Below are 12,457 nucleotides of genomic sequence, written 5' to 3' on the forward strand. Positions count from 1 at the left end.
AAAACTGCTTGGGCTTCAGAGGCTTGCATTTCTGTTCCCTCTGCCTGGCATGCTCTTCCCCAGATCCTATACACATCCTACACGTCATTCAAGTCTCAATCCAAATGCACTAATCAAAACAGCACTTCCATAATCTACCCCACTGCATCCATACTCCATCTTCTCAATCTTTGTTTTTCTTCCTAGCATTTAATATCATTGAACCCTGTGTGTGTGTGTGTGTGTGTGTGTGTGTGTGTGTGTGTGTATGTGTGTGTATGTGTGTTAACTGCCCTTTTCTACCCTCTAGCATTTAAGTTCCATGAGAGAAGGAACTTTAATTTGTTCGCTGCTGGTGTGAACACTTCAGCACCTAGGACAATGCCAACCATATAGTAGGAGCTCAAATTCTGGTGTAGGTCCTTAAAGGGTGGAAGGATCTAGACATGATGAGGATGGAAGCAGTATCCAAATTATTCAACCAACAAATGTCAATCAAGTTCCAGTGCTTTGAGGACACTCATTCATTCAAACTATATTGAATGCCAACTTTGTGTGAGGCACTGTGGTACTCTATGCATAAAAAGGCCAAGATGGAAAATAAGGGTTGTCTATGAGTAGACCAAACTCCAAGAGGCTGGGAGATGTAAAATGCCTCTCAAGGAAGTTGGAATCAGGTTAACCACTAAGGTCTACAGTGTTAGTTATCACCTGAAAGGAGAACGCTAAGAGCACTTGATGTATTAAGAGTAACATCAATCCAATCAATAACCTCACTATTCTTCCCCCCTTACGATGCCAGAGCTGCACAGACCCTCAGTGAACCTCTTGACCAATCTTCATTTCAGGTGGCATGAAAGTTGTATTTTCAGAACATGTCACTTTACTTCCATTGCCTAATCAAGCAGTTCTGATGGAGAAGCTGTGACATTTAACACTGATCAGAGCTGCCCTGACCCATTTCACTCTACTGTCACTCAAGTTTGAGGAGTGAGCTAGGTTAGATTCTGAGAATTCATGAATTTGTGGATAAAGGGGGCAATGAGACAAACTGTTAATATTAACAAAAATGTTTCTCCTTTTATCATATCAAGATGTAATTCTTCCTATTGCTATTGTGAAGGAAAAGGGGAGGGGAGGGTATTAGTCAATTGGATTTGTGCTTTTTGTTGAGAAAATTGCCAATTTTTATTTTTCAATTTCAGTGAAGTAAATATTGAAGCACGATAAACTGAAGGAAATGCTGACAGCTTTGCCAACACTTCTAGATGTCAACTTCTATAGTTTTTAACATGATTGCAAAGAAAGTCATGTGAAATTTTTAGGGATATGGGATAGTATGCCAAAATAATTTAATCCCCATATATTTATTAAGTGAAAAAAAGGCAATGCTAGGTTCAATGGAGATAGTAACTATAAATACAAACTATTTCTCTTTTCAAGGTTGCAATATCTAGTGTCAGTATAATAACTATAATCCAAGATAGGCTTTAATAAATGCCGTAAAAGAGGCAGAACCATTTTAGCCTGGATGGTGCTTGATCTGAGACTTAAAAATTGGAAGAATTTTAAAAGGTAAAGAGAGCATCCCAGGAAGAGCTAAACTGCATGAACAAATGTGTGGAGAAAAGGCAACTGCTGTGGAATATGTGTGGGGGGCTGGAGGTATTGAAACTGGTCCATTAGGTTGGAAACATATAACTGACAAGTAGCAATGATGGGCGTCAAGGCCAAAAAGGTAATGAAAGACAATTATGGAATGCTTCAGATGGCAATGGGGCCAGCAGTAATAATGGTACTGACTGATATAAAAAGTCTGTGGCCATGAGATGTGACAGTTCAGAACTCCTTGACTTCATTTTGCTCCCCTGTCTCCTACCCCTATCCAGTTTGGAGGCAAAGGAAGCTGCATCCAAAAATAAGTATAATCTTCAAATATGTTTGTGGTAAAGGCCTTAGCTCCAACCACATGTGTTAAATCCAATAGCAAAATTATAAAGGGGAAGAGGAAGTAATATGTGTGCCAACACAGAGGTGAGTTTAGTTCAGCAGGAGATCCATCTCAAAAACGCCCTCACTCAGAATTGGTTCAAACCCCAATGGCTGGCCTGAAGTAGCCCTGGCTAACAGTGGACACAAATAGGAACTAAAAGGGTGGAGACTACTGGCTTAAATAATGGGCAACCTGGGTTCTCATCTTGTGTTTTCTATTAAATAATGTTAAACGCCTATGTGACCATCGGCAAATCCCTTCCTCACCCAGACTCTTGCTTTTCTCAGCAGTAAACAAGGAGCTTTGACTAGACAAATTAGGACAGTCTTTTAACTCTAATAATCTGACTTCATACACTGCATGCTCCGAGTAGGTCAGACTCTACAACCACCTCAGGGCCGACATGGAGTTGAAATGGCCTTTTCTCTATCATGATCCCATTGCCGTTGCCCAATATCAAAAGGCTCCCTACTTCCCTCTGCAGTTTTCCTAAAATTATACCTTGTTCCTTCTCTCCTAGTCTATATATCACTTAAATATCCCACTGAACTCGTGTTTGTATCTGATAGAGCCCCTAGTCCAGGATCTTACAAATAATGTTCATTCAATAAATATTTGTGTGGGGCTTCCCTGGTGGCATAGTGGTTGAGAATCCGCCTGCCAATGCAGGGGACACGGGTTCGAGCCCTAGTCTGGGAAGATCCCACCTGCCGCGGAGCAACTAAGCCCGTGAGCCGCAACTACTGAGCCTGCGCGTCTGGAGCCTGTGCTCCGCAACGGGAGAGGCCGCGATAGTGAGAGGCCCGCGCACCGCGATGAAGAGTGGCCCCCGCTCGCCACAACTGGAGAAAGCCCTAGCACAGAAACGAAGACCCAACACAGTCAAAAATAAATAAATAAATAAATTTATAAAAATAAAATAAAATAAATATTTGTGGAGTGAATGAATGAAATGTCAGAGTTTTTGAGTAACATAGCAGATTATATTTCTAGAAAAATCTTGAAGTATTAACACTAAATATCAAGGAAGATTACACATTGTTGCTCCCATTATTACTACTATTTTACTTTTGGATATATCTTAGGCAATTGGTCCCAAAAGAAGTAACCGTCCAAAGGAAAAATCAGCAAATCACTCAGCGATCGTGTATTTCCATGCCAGATTGTGATTCGTAGCCAAAGTCTTTATCCCCAGATTCATGCATCAGAGAAGGATGAGCCCTGAGGATCTAACTTCCAGGCTTGCCTCTTACGCTCACATACCTATCAAAGAGGCCGATTACATCTTGGCTGTTTCAGTGACACTGGTGATTCTGGAATTAAGAGTTGTTCAGCACTGAAAATTACTTATTTGTAAGCAATTACACATACTGCACTTCTTCCTAAGTTATCTAACAGCTATTTAATACCTGAAAAGTTACATAGTTCACAAAGAAACCATACCACTGAGTTATGGTGTTTGCAGTGAACATCTCCCAATACCCACTCTGCATAACACACAGTGGGTGTAAACTAAATGACTTCCCATTGTACACTGTTCATGTCACAGGCGTAAAATTATAAGAGTTTCCATCCTCAGAGTCAAAAAAAAAAAAAAAAGGAAATAGGAAAAAAAAAAGCCCCTAATTTAACACATCATCTTTAAGAATAAATGAGGTTACAAATCTACATTTGGAAGAACAGAATCTAGTCCATATGTACTAGATACCATTTTTTTTTTTTTTTCAAACTCAAACTCCGGATTTCAAAATGTATACTCTCTCTATATACTGAGGTAACAGCTTGTCAGAGGAATGTGGCAAAAGCAACAGCAGGACTAGCACAGCAGATGGGTAGTATTTTTATACTGGCTTTTAAGTGATAATGTGAGTTTACATAGGGTCATCCTAAATATTGTTTAAGTGCATGGAATGACTTGAGTCACTGTCTAACCTTGAGTAGGCTGTTTTGCTTTCAGTTTTTGTCTAAATTTGCTGCCGTCAAGGCTTCATCGAGAAAAGTCTATCTTTTCTTTGAAATAGGAACTGCACAAATTTCTCAGAAACCCTCTTTTCCGATTCTTGTAAATGTTTTAAACTGACATTAAGAACATAGGGAAGAAAACAGCTACGATAACTTCTCTAGTTAACACAGTGGACTAACTCAGTCTCCGCCAACAGGTCACAAAGGATATGTGTCCTGGGAGAAAAAACATAAAGAGCCCTGCAGGGTGGTTGGCGACCCTAAGTTTTCATTTTCACTCTCCTCTGTGAATTGGCTTCATAGAATCTCTGAGCCTCAGTTTCCATATCTGGAAGACATGCTTATCAAAAACTACTGTACAGAGTTGCAGGGGTGGGAGGTATCAAAAACAAAGAAAGCACCCACCAACGCACTCAGGGTTCACACCCTTCCCTTCTTGCGCCTGGGTCTAGTTCACTTTATGATAAAATGGAGGGAACAGTCTTGCTGACATTCAAGTGCAATTTCAAAAGATTTTATGGATTTTTAAGCAATCCCATGTAATCAGAACAAAAATTCCATTTGGTTCATTCACAAGTAACGTACATCAATCTTAAGAAAATCTTAAGGAAGCCTTAGGATGATAACTTTTATCAACACCTTTTCTGTGCGGCAAACCCGAGGGATAGAACACACAAGGACTAGAAACAGTGGCTTCCTTTAAGGTGAGACTTCTTAGATGGGGATGGGTAGGTTGGAAGAGAGTGGAGTGGAGGTTTCAGGATGTTGGCAAGGTGTTAGATACTAGTTCCTTTGAAAAGCTGGGACGCCCAATATAATACAGCCAGAATGAAAGCACCCAGGGGGCAGGTATTTTTTATTATTGTGTTCAATACTGTATCTCCAGTGCCTAGAAGAGACACACTCAAAAATATTTATTAAAGGACTGTTAAATAAATGGCAGGCTCATTTAAGCATATCATTTTCCCTCTTCCCTACCGAAAAATCATGGTCCTAAAGAGATCTGTGACGTATGCTCTTTTTCCCAAATAAGAAAATACTGTGTTCAGAATTAAACATCTTACCTAAGTTTACATATCCAGAGAGTGCCTGAAGCAGGATGTCACCCCAACTTACAGTTTACTATTCTTTCTCTTAAGCCAGGTTGCCTTGATGAACCTTATAAGTTGAAAGGCATAAGGTCAACTCATTTGACCACAGACAAGGCTGTGAATCATTCTGACCTTTCAAGTTCCACCTCTGTAATGATGGGTTAATAATATAATACTTCAGAGAATCACTGGCTCAACAGAGATCAAATTATACATGAGTAAATGGAGAATTAAGAATGTGTTCTCAGGTCTCTTGGGTACAAATAGGAATGTGTGACTTTGCTTTGTAAGTGATAAAATACTACAGAAATATTAATAATTACTGACATTATGATTCTTGGTTTATAAGCTTCTTTAGTCGAGGCACTTATTCACCTACTCATGAACGAACTGGCCAGCGCCTGATAAGCAGTGTCTGGCAAAGTTGGCATTCTGAGATTGAATGACTGGATAAGTGAATAAGAATGACAAAATCTAAAACTACTAGAGCTAATCAATGAATTTGGTAAAGTAGCAGGATACAAAATTAATGCACAGAAATCTCTTGCATTCCTATATACTAATAATGAAAAATCTGAAAGTGAAATTAAGAAAACACTCCCGTTTACCATTGCAACAAAAAGAATAAAATATCTAGGAATAAACCTACCTAAGGAGACAAAAGACCTGTATGCAGAAAATTATAGGACACTGATGAAAGAAATTAAAGACGATACAAATAGATGGAGAGATATACCATGTTCTTGGATTGGAAGAATCAACATTGTGAAAATGATTCTACTACCCAAAGCAATCTACAGATTCAATGCAATCCCTATCAAACTACCACAGGCATTTTTCACAGAACTAGAACAAAATATTTCACAATTTGTATGGAGACACAAAAGACCCCGAATAGCCAAAGCAATCTTGAGAACGAAAAATGGAGCTGGAGGAATCAGGCTCCCTGACTTCAGACTATGTTACAAAGCTACAGTAATCAAGACAGTTTGGTACTGGCACAAAAACAGAAATATAGATCAATGGAACAGGATAGAAAGCCCAGAGATAAACCCATGCATATATGGTCACCATATCTTTGATAAAGGAGGCAAGAATATACAGTGGAGAAAAGACAGTCTCTTCAATAAGTGGTGCTGGGAAAATTGGACAGGTACATGTGAAAGTATGAAATTAGAACACTCCCTGACACCATACACAAAAATAAACTCAAAATGGATTAAAGACCTAAGTGTAAAGCCAGACACTATCAAACTCTTAGAGGAAAACATAGGCAGAACACTCTATGACATAAATCGCAGCAAGATCCTTTTTGACCCAGCTCCTACAGAAATGGAAATAAAAACACAAATAAACAAATGGGACCTAATGAAACTTAAAAGCTTTTGCACAGCAAAGGAAACCATAAACAAGACCAAAAGACAACCCTCAGAATGGGAGAAAATATTTGCAAATGAAGCAACTGACAAAGGATTAATCTCCAAGATTTACAAGCAGCTCATGCAGCTCAATAACAAAAAAACAAACAACCCAATCCAAAAATGGGCAGAAGACCTAAATAGACATTTCTCCAAAGAAGATATACAGATGGCCAACAGACACATGAAAGAATGCTCAACATCCTTAATCATTAGAGAAATGCAAATCAAAACTACAGTGAGGTATCATCTCACACCAGTCAGAATGGCCATCATCAAAAAATCTAGAAACAATAAATGCTGGAGAGGGTGTGGAGAAAAGGGAACCCTCTTACACTGTTGGTGGGAATGTAAATTGATACAGCCACTATGGAGAACAGTATGGAGGTTCCTTAAAAAACTAAAAATAGAACTACCATACGACCCAGCAATCCCACTACTGGGCATATACCCTGAGAAAACCATAATTCAAAAAGAGTCATGTACCAAAATGTTCATTGCAGCTCTATTTACAATAGCCAGGACATGGAAGCAACCAAAGTGTCCATCATCGGATGAATGGATAAAGAAGATGTGGCACATATATACAATGGAATATTACTCAGCCATAAAAAGAAATGAAATGGAGGTATTTGTAATGAGGTGGATGGAGTTAGAGTCTGTCATACAGAGTGAAGTAAGTCAGAAAGAGAAAAACGAATACAGTATGCTAACACATATATATGGAATATAAGGAAAAAAAAAAAAAGGTCATGAAGAACCTAGTGGCAAGATGGGAATAAAGACACAGACCTACTAAAGGATGGACTTGAGGATATGGGGAGGGGGAGGGGTGACATGTGACAGGGTGAGAGAGTGTCATGGACATATATACACTACCAAATGTAAAATAGATAGCTAGTGGGAAGCAGCCGCATAGCACAGGGAGATCAGCTCGGTGCTTTGTGACCACCTAGAGGGGTGGGATAGGGAGGGTGGGAGGGAGGGAGATGCAAGAGGGAAGAGATATGGGAACATATGTATATGTATAACTGATTCACTTTGTTTTAAAGCAGAAACTAACACACCATTGTAAAGCAATTATACTTCAATAAAGATATTTAAAAAAAAAAAGAATGATAAAGTCTTAGAGGGACAAATGTAAATGACTGTATTTCTGGTAAAACATTAATTGTAGAATTATAGGATGGGTCAGATCCTTCCAAATAAGGCAGAGGTTAAGATAAAATTATGCACTAAATGCAAAATTCATAGGTCCCCATTTACTTCTTCAACAAAACTGATCCTTGTTACAAAGGAAAAGACAAGTTGGCCTCAAGACATGTATTTTTAAAATTGTATTTAGGAACAAAGTAATATGTTAGCTATATTTAGAGAGGAAGTTACAATTTTCTAATAAAACAGTAACTACTCAAACATGAATTGTAGGAACTATGATGAAATAAATTGATTTACCAGAATCTTTCTTTCCTTTGTCCTAAAATTCTACCCTTTAGATTGTCTGAAAATTTTACGTTTTCTAGAACTTAATGTTCAGCACAGAAAAGGGGGATGTACTATTTACAACAATATTCAACATATTCAATTCCATTAAAATGATAGTTTAAAAGGTCAAACAGGGCACACAGTAACAAAATCTGAATTTGAGAGGAACCAGCAAAAAGAAAAACAGCACAGGATTCTCAGGCAACCCTTGATCACAATCAGTCTTAAGAGTTCCATATATCCAGACAGTGGTTCTCCAAAGTCACCACCCTTGATCACAATCAGTCTTAAGAGTTCCATATATCCAGACAGTGGTTCTCCAAAGTCACCAGAGTGAGAGGATAGATTCCTTCAGGGGGCTTAATGCACTGGGAGTGTTTTTGGTTGTCACAATGGGTGTGTGTGTGACGAGGTCGTATGGACATTTAGTGGGTAGAGACCAAGAACGTCAGTGTGCTTCCATGCACTAGACATTGCCAAAAAATGAGGAACTTTCTTGCCCTAAATGTGAATAACACCAGTTGAAAAACACCAGACCACACCCTACTTTACTCCCGAGTTTTCCATAATTTTGATTCCTAGTAATATTTCTGTAGCTAATCTGATGGTTAATTGGATGTGTCTACTTGACTTGGCTAAGGGATGCCCAGATAGCTGGTAAAATATTATTTCTGGATTTGTCTATGATGGTGTCTCTGGAACAGATTAGCATTTGAATCAGTAGACCAGTTAAGAAGATCTGCCCTCACCAATGTGGGTGAACCTCATCCAATCCACCGAGGGTCTGAATAGAATAAAAGGGTGGAGGAAGGGCAAATTTGCTTTCCGCTGGAGCTGGGACATCCATTTCCTCTGGCTCTCTGGTACCCGTGCTCCGGGTTCTCAGGCCTTCGGACTGAGACCAGAAATGAAACCATCAGTGCCTCCCCACCACCAACCCTACCCCCGCCCCCACTCTGGTTCTTAGACCTTTGGATTCTGACTGAATTAAACCACCGCCTTTCTTGGTTCTCTAGCTTTCAGACAGCAAACTGTGGGATTTCTCAGCCTCCATGATTGCTTAAGCCAATTCCTATAATATTTAAATATATGGATAGCCTATTGGTTCTGTTTCTCTGGAAAACCCTAAAACAGCTTTCACTTGAAAAATCAATCTTTGATCAAAAAGATCACTAACACAAAACACAAAACAGAAGATACTGACAGTCTCAAAATTATTTAGAATTTTTAAATTTTTCATGTAACTAGAGGACATAGCCGGTGTAATGGATCTCTCTCTCTCACACACACATCTTCTCTCTCTCTTTCTCAAATGGTAAAGGTAAGTAAAATTTTAAAAATTGTTTTGATCAGGCCACTGAGTATATGAAAGTGTTAGAATACACAGGCCTTGAACTTCACAATTTTAATAAAAGCAGACATCTTGATAGTCAAAGAAATAGGTCAACTTGAAGCACATTGTGTAATTTTCTTTGTTCATTCATTCAAACAAGGTTATGGAACACCTTCTAGGTTTCATGCACTTAGCAGCATACCAAAATAGGAAGCAGGAGATTAAAACGTCCATTAGAGGTGTATGATCAAGGGCAAGAGGAATTCAGAGAGGGGCATTCACTTTTAGCTCAAGGAGCTGAAAAGGCTCACTGGCTAGGTGGCACCTGAAAACAAGATGTTCCTGCTCTACCCACCCCGACACTCTGAGTATGGCACATGGTGGTGATACACGGCTTGCAATGGACTGGGTGTGCAAACCAGGTAACACTTAATGGTATAAATTCTACAGCCAATTTCATTATAGTACCTTACAAAAGCATTTGCCCCAATTACAAAATTCCACAAAAATCATCTTGAAGACACAAAATGACAACAGTTGGCTTTTTCCCACTTACCATAGTTTTTCACATTGCATCAGAAAACAAGGTCATGGCATTGTGTTCTGAACGTATGTGTAATATTTATCATGTGCACACGTACCGCACGTAATAGCCATGCTACTTGTTGTATGTAGCTTTAAGCAGTAACATGCTTGATACTTAATATGACAAAGTAGGGTGGAGAAGAGAATAGCAAAAACTTGTTTGAAAGAATTAATTTTTAATTTATTAGGTGCAAAGGGATTTAGACGGCAAAAAAAAAAAAAAAATAGAGCCTCCTGTGGAAACACTTCATTTACCTAACAGCTTGAAACATTTACTGTGGATTATCTTTAATGTGAGTTCCCCCACCCCTTTTTGGAGTTTGTATACTGCAATTAAAGGAAATATGAAGCCTAGCAGCCAGGGACACCACGGACCTTTAATCATCCAGATCTGAGATGCCTGCACTTGAAACAAGAATGGGACGTCGACGCAAGGTTCACGTTCAGATAGAAATGTCTTCCAGTGATTTTCATCCCACCCCCACCACTTGTCCTGGGTTTTTTCTTCCCTCTTGCGTCTCCTTTCCCTGAGGTTTTTCTGGGGACTTATACTGTCTTCTGTTTCGTTTGATGACACTTTGTCAATTAGATGCATTCTGTTCAGTTCAGAAGTTCATTAAATTCAGATAACACACCATTCTTGCAAACTGACTGATGTTTATTAACGTAACATGTGAAACGGGTAATTCACCAGGGAATTTGAGCCATTCTTTGCATTGCTCAGGCACCTAGAATAATGCAGTGTGTCTGGAATTCATCAGGGACACTATGATATTATTTACACATTTAAAGAATCCTTGAAAGTCACATGCCTTTGAGAAATTCAAGAATGTGTTCATTGTGCAAAGATAAATCAGATATAGGCAATATGCTGATTCACAGCCCTAAACAGCTTTGATTTTTGTGTCTGCATTGTGGGGGGTGGAGAAGGAGAGGGGGCAGGGGAGAGGCAATAAGAAGTTCTCTACGTAATTAAGCGCTGGGTTTTTAATAAGATGTTTGAGACTATTAACAGCTAACCTCTAGGTTAATAACATTAATCTTTATTTAAATAGTAAGTGCAATTTTCAGTTATTTTCCTCTGTTTGTTATGTCATTAAGCTGGGGTTTTCTATTATGTTTTTCTGAAGAATAAAAACAAACATAAATGAAACAAATATTAATTGATCCAGTCCTTAGTCACATAATCTTGCTAGCAGGAAGGATTTCCAAGTTACATGGAATTGAAAGAACTGGAACTCAGGGAAGGGCATATACCCACCACCCATCTGCTCCCTCAAATCTTCATAACCTTTTGTGCCAGTTGAGCCCATTAAAACAAAGATGGTGAGCTGAAGCCCAATGCCTACCACCTGCTGGGCACTCTTAGATTCTCTGAGATAAATCCCTTCCTCTTCAGAAGCTCACAGTTTAGGAAGAAATAAACAAGTACCATGTATGCATAACTGAGAGCAATTATTTAAATATTGCTAATGTTCCATAGATAAGCAAAAGACTGAGCTGATGATTCTGCCTTCTTTTCCTTCCTCTCTCCCCTCTCTCTTTCTGATGACACTAACCGCAGGCGTTGAAATGTCATCGTGTGTACAAGTTTGCTTATTGCAGTAATGGTCAATAATTTTACTTAAGAGTTAAAAAAAGACAGATTAAGCACTCACTGAGTATCAGAATATTCTTGTATCCCACCAAGGTTGCTTTTTACTACATGAATCAAAGAGAAAAGGAATACAGAGAACTCGAAGAAAAAAATCAGCTGCTTGCAAGTTAATCTTTTAAACCCATTTCAAGATACGCTATAAACAAGGGACAGTACACTGGAGCAAATGTGGTTGGACAAAAACATCTTTGTCAAGAAGATAAGAAGACAAGCACAGATGGAAAGAAAATATTTGCGAAAGATATATCTGATAAAAACTGCTATCCAAAATATACAAAGAACTCATAAAACTCAACAATAAGAAAATGAACAGCATGATTAAAATATGGGAAAAGACCTGGACACCTCACCAAGAAAGATATGCAGATGGTAAGTAAGCATGCAAAAAGATGCTAAACATCTAATGTTACTAGAGAATTGCAAATTAAAATAACAATGAGATACATTACATACTTGTTAGAATGGTCAAAGTCCAAAACACTGACAACACCAAATGCTGTCCAGGATATGGAGCAATAGGAACTCTCATTCACTGCTATGGAAATGCAAAATGGTACAGCCACTGTGGAAGACAGTTTGACAGTCTCCTACAAAAATAGACATACTCTTACCATAAGATTCAAAAGTCACACTCCTTGATATTTCCCTACATGAGCTGAAGACTTATGTCCACACAAAAACCTATACATGGATGTCTGTAGCAGTTTTATTCATAATTGGTAAAACTTGGAAGCAACCAAGATATCCTTCAGTAGGTATATGGATAAATAAACTGTGGTACATCCAGACAATGGAAGATTATTCAGCCCTAAAAAGAAAGGAGCTATCAAGCCATGAAAAGTCATGGAAGAAACTTTAATGCATGTTACCAAGTGAAAAAAGCCAGTCTGAAATGGCTACACTACTGTACAAGTTCAACTATATGACATTCTGGGAAAGGAAACACTAAGGAGA

General features: G+C 38.7%; 1 protein-coding gene across 8 annotated transcripts in view; it reads right to left on the reverse strand.

Annotated features, from left to right (window-relative positions):
• Positions 1–12,457, reverse strand: part of LPP (LIM domain containing preferred translocation partner in lipoma) — a 694,560-nt gene that overhangs the window by 213,802 nt on the left and 468,301 nt on the right. The gene's annotated exons all lie outside the window — the stretch shown is intronic.

The sequence above is a fragment of the Balaenoptera borealis genome (assembly GCF_965194805.1).
Source record: "Balaenoptera borealis genome assembly, chromosome: 5".
Taxonomy (NCBI): domain Eukaryota; kingdom Metazoa; phylum Chordata; class Mammalia; order Artiodactyla; family Balaenopteridae; genus Balaenoptera; species Balaenoptera borealis.